Below are 13,363 nucleotides of genomic sequence, written 5' to 3'. Positions count from 1 at the left end.
GGCGCGGAAAAGCAGAAACCGCCTCCACCTTAGCGGGCAGGGGAAACGCCCCTTGGGGCGAAACGAGGTGTCCCAAAAACTCTATGGCCGGCAGACCGAACTGGCATTTAGCTGGATTCACAATCAAACCGTGCTCACTGAGACGCTCAAACAACTGGCGGAGGTGCACTGAATGCTCCGCGGCGGAAGGGCTGGCAACCAGTATGTCATCCAGATAGACGAACAAAAATGGCATACCACGCAAAACGGAGTCCATGAGGCGCTGAAACGTCTGTGCCGCGCCCTTCAGACCGAAGGGCATTCGCAAAAACTCGAAAAGGCCAAAAGGAGTGATAACCGCGGTCTTGGGCACATCACGCGGATGGACAGGAACCTGATGGTATCCCCTCACCAAATCCACCTTTGAAAAAATAGTTGCCCCCGCAAGATGAACCGAAAAATCTTGAATGTGGGGAACCGGGTACCTGTCATTAGTCGTCGCATTATTAAGGCGCCAAAAATCCCCACAAGGGCGCCACCCACCGTCAGCTTTAGGGACCATGTGCAACGGGGACGCCCACGGGCTGTTTGAGCGGCGCACAATACCAAGGCGCTCCATGTTTGCAAACTCCTCCCTGGCTATCGCTAACTTCGCGGCATCGAGACGGCGTGCACGCGCAAAAACCGGCGGACCCACAGTGGTAATGTAATGCTCCACACCATGTTTAGCTACGGCTGCAGAGAAGGTGGGAACCGTGAGGGTGGGAAACTCGGCAAGCAAACGCTGGTACTCATCACCTGTGGCAAGCATGTTAGCGAGGGGCAGGGGGCCAGGACTACCAAGTGTACAGGGGTAGGTATCAAAAGACACAGCATCTATCAAGCACCTATTAGCTACATCGACCAACAACCTGAAAGCACACAAGAAATCAGCGCCGAGTATAGGTACTGACACAGACGCTATCACAAAGTCCCAGTTAAACTGACGTCCCTTGAAACACACAGTCACCAACCTCATTCCATATGTGCGAATGGGGGTACCGTTCGCCGCGTCCAGCAGGGGTCCGTGACATTGTCCCAAGGCGTCCGCAGCTGAAGCCGGCATGATGCTACGCTGAGCACCCGAGTCCACAAGCAGACGGCGTCCCGAAGCAGTGTCCTCAATGAAGAGCAGCTTGTCCGAGCTGCCAGCGCACACAGCTGCTAGTGAGCACCGGCCCTCTCGTTTCCCTGGTGCTGGAAGGTACACGGCGGAATGCAGCGCTTCGCCTTCACTCCGAACCGGCGATGATAGAAGCAGAGCACGCTCTCCTTCCTCCGGCGCTCTGCGACGGCGGCCACAGCACCAGCTTCTCTCGTCTCCGCCCCTTGTAGAGCCGCACTCGGTAAAAGTGCATGCACACCGGAATGCCTGGATGCCAGCAAAATCTTGTCTGCCTCTTCAGCTAGCCCGCGGTAATCCTTGGCCCGTATCAGAGCGGAGCGGGCTAGCGCGGTGCGCACGGGAGGGGGGAGCTGGCGCAGGAACAGATGCATAAAGAGAAACGAAGCGTCGCCCGGGCCGAGCAGAGCCAGCATGTGCTCCATCAGCTCGGAGGGTTTACCATCTCCCAAGCCATTCAGGGACAACAGGCGATCAGCCCGCTCTTCGTCTGAAAGCTGATAAATCCGCAGCAGGTTCTCCTTCAGCGCTCCATACTTGTTAGCAGGCGGCGGGTCCCGGAGCAGTCCCATCAGCCGGCGGGTAGAAGCAGAGTCCAGCGCCGCGACGACATGGTAATACTTGGTGTCGTCTGAGGTGATCCCGCGGAGGTGAAACTGGGCCTCCACATGCTGGAACCAAGGCTCTGGATCGTGCTGCCAGAACTCCGGGAGCTTGACCGTGGCCGCAAAAATAGCGGGAGAAACGGCGGCGGCTGGTGAGGAAACGGCGGCGGCTGGTGAGGAAACAGCGGCCGCGGCCGTTGAGCTGTTGTCAGCAGACATGTTCTTTAGTCGGGGTCACCAATGTAGGAGTCAGTGGAAGGAGACACGAGCAGGTATGTAGTCTCAGCTTTATTCGTAAAACACACAACAACTAGAACTCCAAATATAACTCCTCAAAAGGAGGAGTCAAGCCCTTTTATCCCAGGCCTCTCTCTCCCGCCTTTTCCCGATCTATTCCGGTCTCTCTCTCCGCAATAAGAGCTTGGGGCATTCTGGTGTGAAATGTGCATATATGTGGCCACCACAACAGTGCAATTAGAAAACTACTGAATGAGTATGGCTTGTTTGGAAGAGTTACCAGGAGAAAACCTTTCACTGAACTCTATGCAGTCCTGTGAAAACGTTCTTTTTCACATAACAGTATACTTATATACAGATGGGAAAGAGCCCAAAGGGAAAAAAACAAGCTGTCTTAGTGTTGGACCTTCAGAACAGCTTCAGTGCATGCTGGCATCACTTCTATAAATCTCTTGAACTCTACAAGGAGAATTCAACACCATTCCTCAAGAAGATATTTCTGTCATGTACCGTTGTGTGGCAGACAGGATGAGGACCCCAACGCAGGATACAGAGCACAGATGTAAACTCATAAAAACAGCTTTATTGCTGGAAATCAGGACGGAGCTGGATGGGGCCAGCAGAACAAAACTAGGAAACTTCTTTCACAGGAATGCAGACTGACAGAGGGACACACAGCAGGCAGGAAAACTATGATGAGGACGCAAGTGAGAACTGAGGGCAACGCAGATGATAAATACACAGGGAATGACAATGGACAACAGGAAACAGCTGGAGAGAACAGGTGGACAGAATCATACTAATGAAAACACAGGAAGTGAAACTCAACACAACACAGGGAACAGGAGGCTAGGAAAATGAAACAGGATGTGCAACCTAAACATGGCCAAAATACAGAGGACTTGACAAGAGGGAGGCACACACACTGAGGGAGAAATAAACAGGCACTGGAGCACAGGGATGCAGGGAACAAGGAGAGCAAAGGAAGCAGGAATACTAACAATAACTAAGAACAGGACTCAAAGCAATGAACTGTAACGCAAAAGCCATAGGGAACTCAGGATCAGTGATTACAAAACCTAAGAATCAAAACACAAAACACTGGGCAAAGCCCAGGACCATGACAATTTCATCATTTGGTGTTTTGATGATGATGGTGGAGAGCACTGTCTAATTAGCCAGTTTATCACACTACATGTTCTACTTGTCAAATATTTGGACTGTAAAGTGCAACAGGCACCAAACAAACCTGTCAGTTCTCACTAAATAAACTTAAGAGCCATGTGCAAAACATGTATGAGTGCAATGCAAAGATATGACTAAAGTTCATAATTAAGACAAAAGAATCCATGCGTACATGTAAAGACACAACATGAGGTAAAAATAATTATCTTTAATCAATAAATATCCAGTTAATTTACCCTTAGTTAACAGTTAATTACAAATTTGTGAATAATTGGTTTGTAAACCATCTATGAAACAGTCTGTAAAGTTGGAATACTTGTTTCTTACTGTAAATCATCCGTTTTGTGGCTGTGGCATAAATCAAAACATGGTAAACCTGCAGACTGCAGTTTGTGTTCGGTTTTATTCACAGTGTAGTTTGTTTTCACTTGTTTCCCTGACACAAACTAGCCAAATGCCTATTGTCTTGGTATAGTAGTTGTTTAATTTAATTTGGTTTTAGATTAAAATGTGACAAGTGAGTACAGTCACAACTATTGTCACAACATGTGCATCATAAGCATGGATGGATTATCATGATCCCAGGCCCTGGACACAAACTAGCCACTGGACTAGCTACCTACTCAAACAAACAGTGCAATGTGTACACTCTATGTGTTCTTTCTAAGCATACAGACTTTTGTCAGACTGTAATGCAAGGCAGCTTAAAACTACACCATTTCTTTGAACCTATATTTTTTATTTTAACATTTTATTTTTTAAGTTTTTCACATACCATGTGCAGAATAATTTAAACACTAAGGCAATGGTTCCCAAAGTGTGGGCCGCGAAGGTACTACATTGTGTTTTTTAAACGTTTATTTTACCAGGTAAAATGTTTGAGAACCAGTTCTCATTTGCAAACATGAAATTACTCACAAGTATGCATAGTTACATATTTACATAAATGTATTTATTTATATGAAAAGTGAATTAAAATGGGTAATAGGAGGTGTTTCCCAGTGGCAAGTGGGTCACAAATTGGCATTAACACTTTACATATGACTGGGCAGTATTAGCAATTTATAGCCAACAACTTGTGTCGTTTATGTTTTTTTAAATCAAATTTTCAAGAAAATACATCACTTGCTCTTGTATTTTGATGAGATTGAAGACGGGCTTCTAGCTAGGAGAATTTCACAGGCCAGCGCTAACGGACGATGGGTGGTGGTGGGGTCGGTGTAAAGGATTTTTAAGGGGGCCACAGCACTCTTGATTTTGGGAACCACTGCCCTAAGGAATCAAAATCTTGTTAAAACCTCAGTAAAAAAATGTCCTACCTAAAATGCCGGCTTACTTCTGACATTCTTTGGAGAAAAGTCCTTTGTTCAAAAGTCCAGTTCTCATGCGGTTCTGATTTAATGGCCACAAGTGACAGGGTGTTCAGGTGTCTGTGTGTTATCATTAGTTCATTTCTAATTTTGAACATTTACAAAAAGGACAAATTTCCTTGCAAAGTGTCATCAGGAGGCATTAAATTGCCTTAGGTCTCAGTCACACAGGCCTACAGACTGGATAGTAACCATCTGTCAATCACTGGTAGTGAGGGAAAAATGTGTATACCTCAACCGATTCCAACTAGTTTCCAGTAGTTGCTGGTAGTTTCTGTGAAATCGATTGCTGAAGCCCCAGTCAAACAGACACAGAGACCCTGGCAACTGCTGGTTGCAAGCGCTAGTGTGAAATCGGCTGCAAAGAGGTATACAGTACTACACCAAAAACCTCCTTGCGACTGATTTGTCCACTAGCCGGTTTCCACTGCTGACACTAGTTTGGTTGGAAGATGCCGACTTGTCTGTAAACACTTGTAAACTACTCGCTAAGCAGTAGTGAAAGTGTAAAAAGTGTGACACAAACCAGAAATAGAGACAGTTCACCTTCAAAGGTGGTTTGTGTTGCACTTTTTGAAGTTTTCATTAGCAGAAAGTATAAAGAGAGTAAAATGGTGAGTGTTTGCAGACGCTCAGGTTGTTAACCAGAATGAAGTAGAATGGCCTTGCAGCACCTGCAGTTAATGAGTAGCTAAATCTGACCGGCAGTTTAATACATAATAATAATAATCAAGTTTATTTTTCGTGTGCTCCAGCCTGATGTTGCTTCCAGGTGATGCCATGGAGATACTTGCTCAACAAATTAGAAAGCAATGTCACCCCATGGTACAGCTTACACCCTCCACACATCCTTTTCATTGTTTGTTTACAGCAAAACATATATTTACTAAACTTTAATTCACTATATCTATATTTGTTAGCCATTATTATTGCTAATAAAAATGGACCAAACACTTATTACACTAAATAATAGGACAACTTGTTAAATAATCTCACATTCGACTTTGTTATCAAATATGGGACTTTAAAACAGTTTGTGCAGCGCATTTATTCTCTGGATGACATTTTTTTCTTGCAGCAAAGACCAGCCGACATAATGCATACACAGGGACAACCAGACTGGGGACTCCTGCTAAAAGGAAGATGACCGCATAGATCCACGAAGGGTACGGCACTGATGCCAGAGCAGGAAATGCTTCCTATAAACCATAAAATATTAATATTAGTGAAATTTGTATGCAATGACTTTTCAAAGTTTTATAAAATATGTGAGTACTGCCAAGTTGCTAATTATATTCTGCCCCACAAATACATATTTTTCATCACAGCTGAATACTTTTCTTCTGGCATGCCATATAATTCTATATTGTAATCAGGTAACAGAGTAAAAAGCTAAATAAATAGGGGGCGATTAGTGTTAATGGCGAGCTTACGGAATTTAGGTCCCAGACTAGATAGGTGAGCTGCTTTTGGGCTTGAGTCACCAGGTAGAAAACCAAAATAACCAGAACAATTAGAGGACTGACGAACCGCCACGTAATCTGCCAGAAAATGGAGGGCTTACGCCTGACCATGAATTTTATGTCCTCGTTGAATCTGCCAAGAAAAGACAATTTCAATTAGTTTCACATCATGTTACACAAAAACTGCCATTTTGTTGTTAGTGCTATAAAAAAATACACAAAGACTTATTGTTTCAGTTGAGGTATTTCCCTTAGCATACTTTTATCTGTGTACTACACACTAAACTATGTAATTCTGACAAGGTAGTTTTGGTTCAGCTCAAACAACACCACTTGTGCACTTAATGGAAATGATGATTACAGTTTTTTACTGCTGTGCTAGTTTCTGTATTTTGCATTTCAACATTTTAGTCAATTTAACCCCTGATCATACATCATACAGTATCTTCCACATTGAAGATGCTGAGTCAAAATGCACAACAACACATACATCCCCACCGGTACTGACAGTATATTGTGCATAAACACAGCAAAGATCCAAGAATAATATTTACTGTACTTAAGAAGTAAGTTGACTTACTTCACTTGAGAGGTCCAAATGTGTTGATGAAATAACTGGATTGATCACTAACCTGTCAATGCCATAGATGTAAACTACAGCTATCATCTCAAACAATCCAATGGTCAGCAGTGGGACAGATCCAGCAAAGTTATCAAAGAGAGTTACCCAATAGATTCCTGAGTGCTGTGCAAACAGGAGGCAGATGATGAAGGCTACAAGACATGTCACTCCTGAAACACAATGAAAAAAAAAAGCAAGGACCTTAAAAATGAATCCAGAGACAAACTCTATGGGGAACCCACAGAAGGTAGATTTTAACAAGAGAACAAATTACCAGTCAGCATTTCATGGGGCCAGTTTTTTGGAAATGCATTCAAATCTTTCAAGGGGACCACAACTCCCTCAATGTTGCCGAAGAGGGTTGAGAGACCCAGGCAGAGAAGCATGACAAAAAACAGGACAGACCAGACTGGGGAACCCGGCATCTTGGTAATGGCAGACCTGTTCCCTCCACTCCCTGAACAAACACAAAGCAGATTAGAATAAAAAAATAATAACACAAGAATGTGAGAGATCTTCATTAAAATGGGCACCTCACTGAGAAGTTTCTGCATGTCACAGGTTTTAATGTCAAGTCCAAAAACAGTATCAGGATAGGAGCTATTCAGATGATGAAGGGTTGTGTTGTAGTTGCTTGAAGTGATGCTGTCCTCAGGAAGTTCAAATGCATTCAGTAATGTCCTGATGTTTCTAATGAGAAAATATGTCAATTCGTAATTCTGGATGAATATTATCTAGAAGGATATGTTTAGATTTTGTGAGTTAACTCTTCATAATGGCAGTCCTCAAATGCAGATGGTCATCAGTCATCATGTTTACTATGTATACTATTCAGTTCAGCATATTAGTATTTGCGAGTCACATTAAATACAAATTCTATCCTAGTTTGATGTGAATGTAAGAGTTCAGTCCTGACCAAAGTGGTGCTCTGACTAACAAACCAGCCAGTCGCTGTCATGTCTACAGGCACCCTGCCTGGAACGATGAAGATCTCATAAGACAGACATGAAAACATTCATACCTATAACTGAACCCTGTGACGCCTAATGAGTCATCCCTAATGATGATGAGAATTAACTCTATTTTTGGAAATAGTTTTTGATGTGTTGAAACTAGAATGTTTTCTTTTATTATTGTTGTTGTTGTTTTGTTTATTTATTTATTTTTACAAGACTTGGGAGACTAATTTTTCAAAAGCCCAAAATCACATATAACATGGCGTTAGGGGTAGATTTGGGTTAGGGGTACTTAAACGTCACAGTCCTGCTCAGTCAGTTTAGTGCCATATACCAAAAGTGAGGTACTAACCTTTATCAAAGCCTTAAAACAAACAGTACTCACTCACTGATACAGGTGTCATATTTCTCAGTGGCCCTGAAGCCAATGATGGAGTAGGTCACTGTGGCTGCATAGACTGAGGTGAGGCCAGTTATGACAGACAGGATCACAGAATCTTGCATGCAGTTGTTGCTTTGGGAAACGAAATGTGCAAAATAGAATAAGGAAACAACCTGACTTTGGCTCTTAGAACATTTTTCCTTACTATTTTTTTTTTAAAGAAATTAAAGTGAACAAAATGGTAGCAAAAATTACAGTTTCTTACTGAACAGGGTTATAGCTTGAGAAGGAAATTAGCCCTCCCCATGCTAAACCAAAGGCATAAAAGACCTGGGCACCTGCATCCAACCAAGTGGTTGGATTTATCAGCTCATCCACCTGCAAGAGGGAGACATGCACTCAGACATAGCTCTCAACTTTGAGATGTGACTATTTTTTAAATCAAGATTTGAAACATACATCTGGTGTGAAGAGGAATTTTAGTCCGCTCAGCGCGCCCTTAAGAGTCAGTCCTCGGATCAGGAATATGGCCAGTACCACATAAGGCAGGATGGCTGTGACGTAGACTGCCTGAGGACATTAAATAACAATGGAATAATTGGTAATGGATGTGGGATGCAAATGTACTTGTAAGTATCAGTGTACACAGCAAAACAATATCAGTACTTTTTCTTTTTTCCATGGAAACCTGTGCAGGTACCAGTACAGATGCTGACTTTTCACCTTACAGATACAGCTTCAGCCAGGTTTTAAGCATAATGTTACGAATGCAGAACATTAAATGTATTTTTACATTTCCTTATTTACAGAAGTCTTTTTTTTTTTTACAGCCACTGACCTTTTGGCTTCTTTCTGAAAGAGAGCTGCTCTCCTGCTCGCTCTCTGCTCTGGGTGTTTCCTGCCTGACTGCCACAGCTGAACAGTGTTGTGATCGTTTGAGAGACTGCACATATGGCTCCAGCAGCAAGCCCTCTCTGCCCTTTGGCTCATATGTGTGTGGTTGCTGGGTCAGGGCTGTTCTTGCATAAAGTTTTGAAGTGATTAGAAGTGGCAAAAATGTGTAGGTTTTGTTGGTTCTGCTGGGTTTTGATAAAGTTCATCTTATTAGTGGAGTCCTGATAGGGGTTTTCTGACATTTTTGCTTGTGCACCCTTTTCTCCCTTCACCATTTTTACACAAATCTCTGTACTTCCTACTCCTTACATTTTCAAAACAGACTCATTACTTTAGGTTCAGCACATCTGAGAGAAGTTTTTATTGCCGGTCACTGCGCCGTCAAGCATCAAATGATCTGAGCCTAAATGGAGGAACAATAGCACAAAAGCCAATCCTACTGAAGTAGCCTCCATCTCCGGGGCTTATCGCATGTATGAGATGATAAAAACATACAATTTATGCATAATTTATAACACTGTGCTCAGGGGTTACAGAGTACAGATGTCCGTAAGTTGTGGTCACAGTACTTCAGCATCTAGCTAGTGCTACTGAAGAGGTCATATTTAAAGGTAAAGATTGCTTAGTGACATCTGATAAACTAGAAATTTAAAGCCAATGTCCTCATTTTTTTTTTTTTTTTTTAATCTGATCTTGGATCATACAGTAAAGCTGTGTTGGTGCACAGCAGCTGTTTTATTACATCAAGTGTAGCAGAGATTATTTTAAATTGAAGCTGATTACGCTTAGTGTCAGTGTAGGGGATGGAAATCAGTCACTTGTGAAATACTGGGTTAAATCTTGTTGAATCCACTTCATCCACCTAGAGCAGTAAACCAGAGCAGCAGCAGCACAGGTCAGCTGTGTATGCAAAGAAAATCTATTGGAGCTCTCATTAGAAATTATTGTGATTCTTTTCCCCAGGCAGAGCCACTACAACCAATCTTAGATTCCCCCCACCTGCTGAATCCCACTGTAACTCCTGACTGTACTGATATTTGTTTTTATGTGTGTAGGCAGAGTCACCTTCTACAGTGTAGGTAACAGATTCAAGCTGAGTCCATTCATTAGAATTTAGTTTGGAATAATGTTTGTATTATTGTATGTAATACCATTTTATTATATTAATATAGGAGGTTCAGTTTGCTTTACACAAAATAAAGCTGGTAGAAATGCCCTTCAAAGAGCTACTTTTACTTTCTTACTTTGAGTACATTTCAGAGCCTGTAATTTTTCACTTTTACTTGAGTAAAGTTGATTTAGTACTTCAACTTTTTTTTTTTTTTTAACACAAGTATCTGTACTTCTAAGTACACAATGTCTGTACTTTTGCCACCTCTGCAGGTACAGTAGGGAGCTGTAAGACTTTTTTTTTTTTTTAGGTCAGAACATGTATTTCCAACCAGCCAATCAAGTTAATGAGTTAAACAGGAACCTTGACATGTAAAATTGGAAAGGTCAATGAATTTAAGGTTCCACAAACCTTGCCTGAAGTGCTGATACCTCGTATGCAGCAGATACACACGACTGTCCAGGCAGTGAACAGACAGACCACTATGGGCCACTGGAGCCCTCCAGAGTCTGATATTGAGGTGGAAGTATTCAGAGTGACTCTGTAAAAGTAATAGTCCATAGTGGAGCTCCATTGACATTCTGGTATAAAACCTAAAGTGGGAACAAATAGACATAAACAATGATTCAGTGTGTGTGTGTGTGTGTGTGTGTGTGTGTGTGTGTGTGTGTGTGTGTGTGTGTGTGTGTGTGTGTCTGTGTGTGTGTGTGTGTGTGTAGACTGAAATTGTGTATAAATACCTGTCCTGTTTTCACTGAGAGGACACTGGGTCCATGGCAGCGGGTCTTGAAAGGAATTGAAGAGATACCACAAGATCCAAGCTATTAAGGTGTTGTAGTACAGTGCAACCAAAAAGGACACCAGCATGGAGGCAATACCTGACGGACAGTATCATTATCTGTGTAATCACACTCACTAAAGTCTGTACACTTACTTTTTATTGACAGTGACTTACCAACACCTGTCAGATAAGGGCTGATGGTCCGCCACACTCCCACACTGCCTTTTCTAAGTCGTTGGCCAATGGCGAACTCGAGCAGCAAGAGAGGCATTCCTTCTAGCACCAGCAAAATTAGGTAGGGAATCAAAAAGGCACCTGCAAATGTGAGTAAGCAGGTGAGAGAGTTTTTTTTAATTAGTCACTACAGATGGGTGGTCTGCCATGTTGCACTGTTGTCTAAGTGTTAATAGATAATGAGAAGTAACCCTAAACCCAAAGCTAACACAGCATCATAGTAAATGTTCTTTGGACTGATGAGACCAAGTTGGAGATGTTTGGTCCTAGTACTCAGCACCGTGTTTGGGAAAAAACAAAAATAGCATGTCAGAAAAACATCTCATACCAGCTGTCAGCACGGTGGTAGAGGGCTAATGATTTGGGCTTATTTTGCAGCCACAGGACCTGGACACCTTGCAGTTATTGATTTCACCTTGACCTCTGTCCGACAGCTAAAGCTTCACCCAAAGTGGGTACCAATGATCCCAAGCACAGAAGTAAATTTACAACAGACTGGCTGAAAAAAAAAGAATCAAGGTGTTGTAATGGCCCAGTCAAAGTCCAGGGATTAACCCAATTGAAATGCTGTGTCAGGACCTTGAGAGAGCTGTGCACAAACAAAAGCCTGCAAATCTCAATGAACTGAGGCAACAACATAAAGAGTGGCCTAAATGTGACAGACTGATAAAGTTATAAAGAAAACAATTACTTCAAGGTAATGGTGGTTGCGCAAGCTATTCCTTCTATCCATCCATCCATCCATCCATCCATCCATCAATCGTTCTTTCCCTCCTTCGATCCATCCATCCATCCATCCATCCATCCATCCATCCATTTTCTGTAAAATAATTTATTTTTTAATTTTTTTTTTTTTGTCTTCTTTTTGACAAGACTTGGGAAAATAATTTTCCAGAGCCAAAAATCTCCCATTCTGTTCAGACCTCCCAGGAATAAGATAGTTAAGTTGTCCCGTTTGCTTTGGCATTGTGGAAATTCCAGTTGCTGGGTTGTTCAGCTCCCCACTTTGCTGCAAACTGAAGTTTGCTCAACAGTTCGTGGATAGAATGTCTTCAGTTTTGTGCAAACAGTCATTTGAAGATTAAATTTGTCCTGCAAAATGAATGATTTTCTGCACGTGACCATGTGGTTCAGATCAGAATGTGCAAGTGTATTATTCATTTATTTTTTAAGAGGCATTGAGTCTGTTAAATTAAGTACTTTCTGTAACAGTCTAGAGTTTAATGGTCACCATGCAGTCTGTAGGAACTCATGTTCAAAATTTGATGTTTATGATGGTTTAAAAAAAGAATCTGTTCTGATAAAAGTTATTAATAGCAGTTTGGCATTAACAGCAATGTGGCCATAAAAGTTAGATTTGTTCTCACATCTGAGTAACATTTATGATCACGGTTAGTCATAAATATCTTTGATATATTTAACATCTTTTTTTAAAATAATAAAAATAAGATACAATTTCATATCAGAGCAGGCTGAAATGTAACACTGCTGTATAGAACTGTTCCTCTTACACAGAAAGGACACATATTGCTGCAGCTGATCATACTGTACTCTCGTTAACAGATAAGAAAAAATTAATAAATTACACTTTCACAATACACGCACATTTTAAAATGTTCCATTTTCTGTAGCTCAGTGTGCAACGATCTAAGAGGATCTAAGATTCCTTTAGTTTAAGCAGCTAGACTCAGGGGAAGTTGGTCTGTAGAATCATTAAAATGGCATAACTCTCTTGTATTCATAATTGGGTGCCTGTTGAACTCCTTTTAGCTGTCGGTACAAAAGACCAGTGTTTTATTTTTGCAGGTAAATGTTTCATTCCTTAGAGAAAAACATATATCAAAAACACTTTGAGATGCCATAAAATTAACAATAATTCCTGTGTACCACAACAACACATATATTTTTAATCAATAAATCAGGTGACATATGTTTTCTTGCCCTTTCTGTCTTGGCTTACCTCCTCCATGGCTCTGACACAAGTAAGGGAATCGCCACACATTGCCAAGACCAATACAAAACCCCACGCAGGTAAGTATGTATTGGGCTTTGTTGTCCCATTTGAGTCTGTCTGCATCCTGCTCTTTTTCCAACCTTTCCAGATCTTCATGCTTGGGGATCCGGAGGTCCAGTCCTGGGTTAGGAACTACCAGTCTCATGGTGTCCACTAGCGTACTGAAACACAGAAGCTGTGTCTTCTACTGGTGAAAGATAGTGGGGCATGAATGTGTCTGTGTATGTATCCGTAGGCTCATTTGGCAATCATGGAACACGTTTATGATTTTTACTTTATCTGCATTGTGCCACAGATTAACCAGGGAACACTCATTACTTTTGTCTTTCTCTCATAGTCATTCAGTTTCTCAGTCTACAAAAACTTTT

General features: G+C 41.9%; 1 pseudogene; it reads right to left on the bottom strand.

The window, feature by feature from the left end:
• Positions 1-5,548: 5,548 nt before the first annotated feature.
• LOC115787702 (sodium-dependent neutral amino acid transporter B(0)AT1-like) lies at positions 5,549-13,140 on the bottom strand (annotated as a pseudogene).
• Positions 13,141-13,363: the final 223 nt, after the last annotated feature.

Source organism: Archocentrus centrarchus, chromosome 11, assembly GCF_007364275.1.
Source record: "Archocentrus centrarchus isolate MPI-CPG fArcCen1 chromosome 11, fArcCen1, whole genome shotgun sequence".
NCBI lineage: Eukaryota > Metazoa > Chordata > Actinopteri > Cichliformes > Cichlidae > Archocentrus > Archocentrus centrarchus.
Note: the sequence above shows the minus strand (reverse complement) of the source record. Positions and strands in the feature narration are given on the sequence as shown.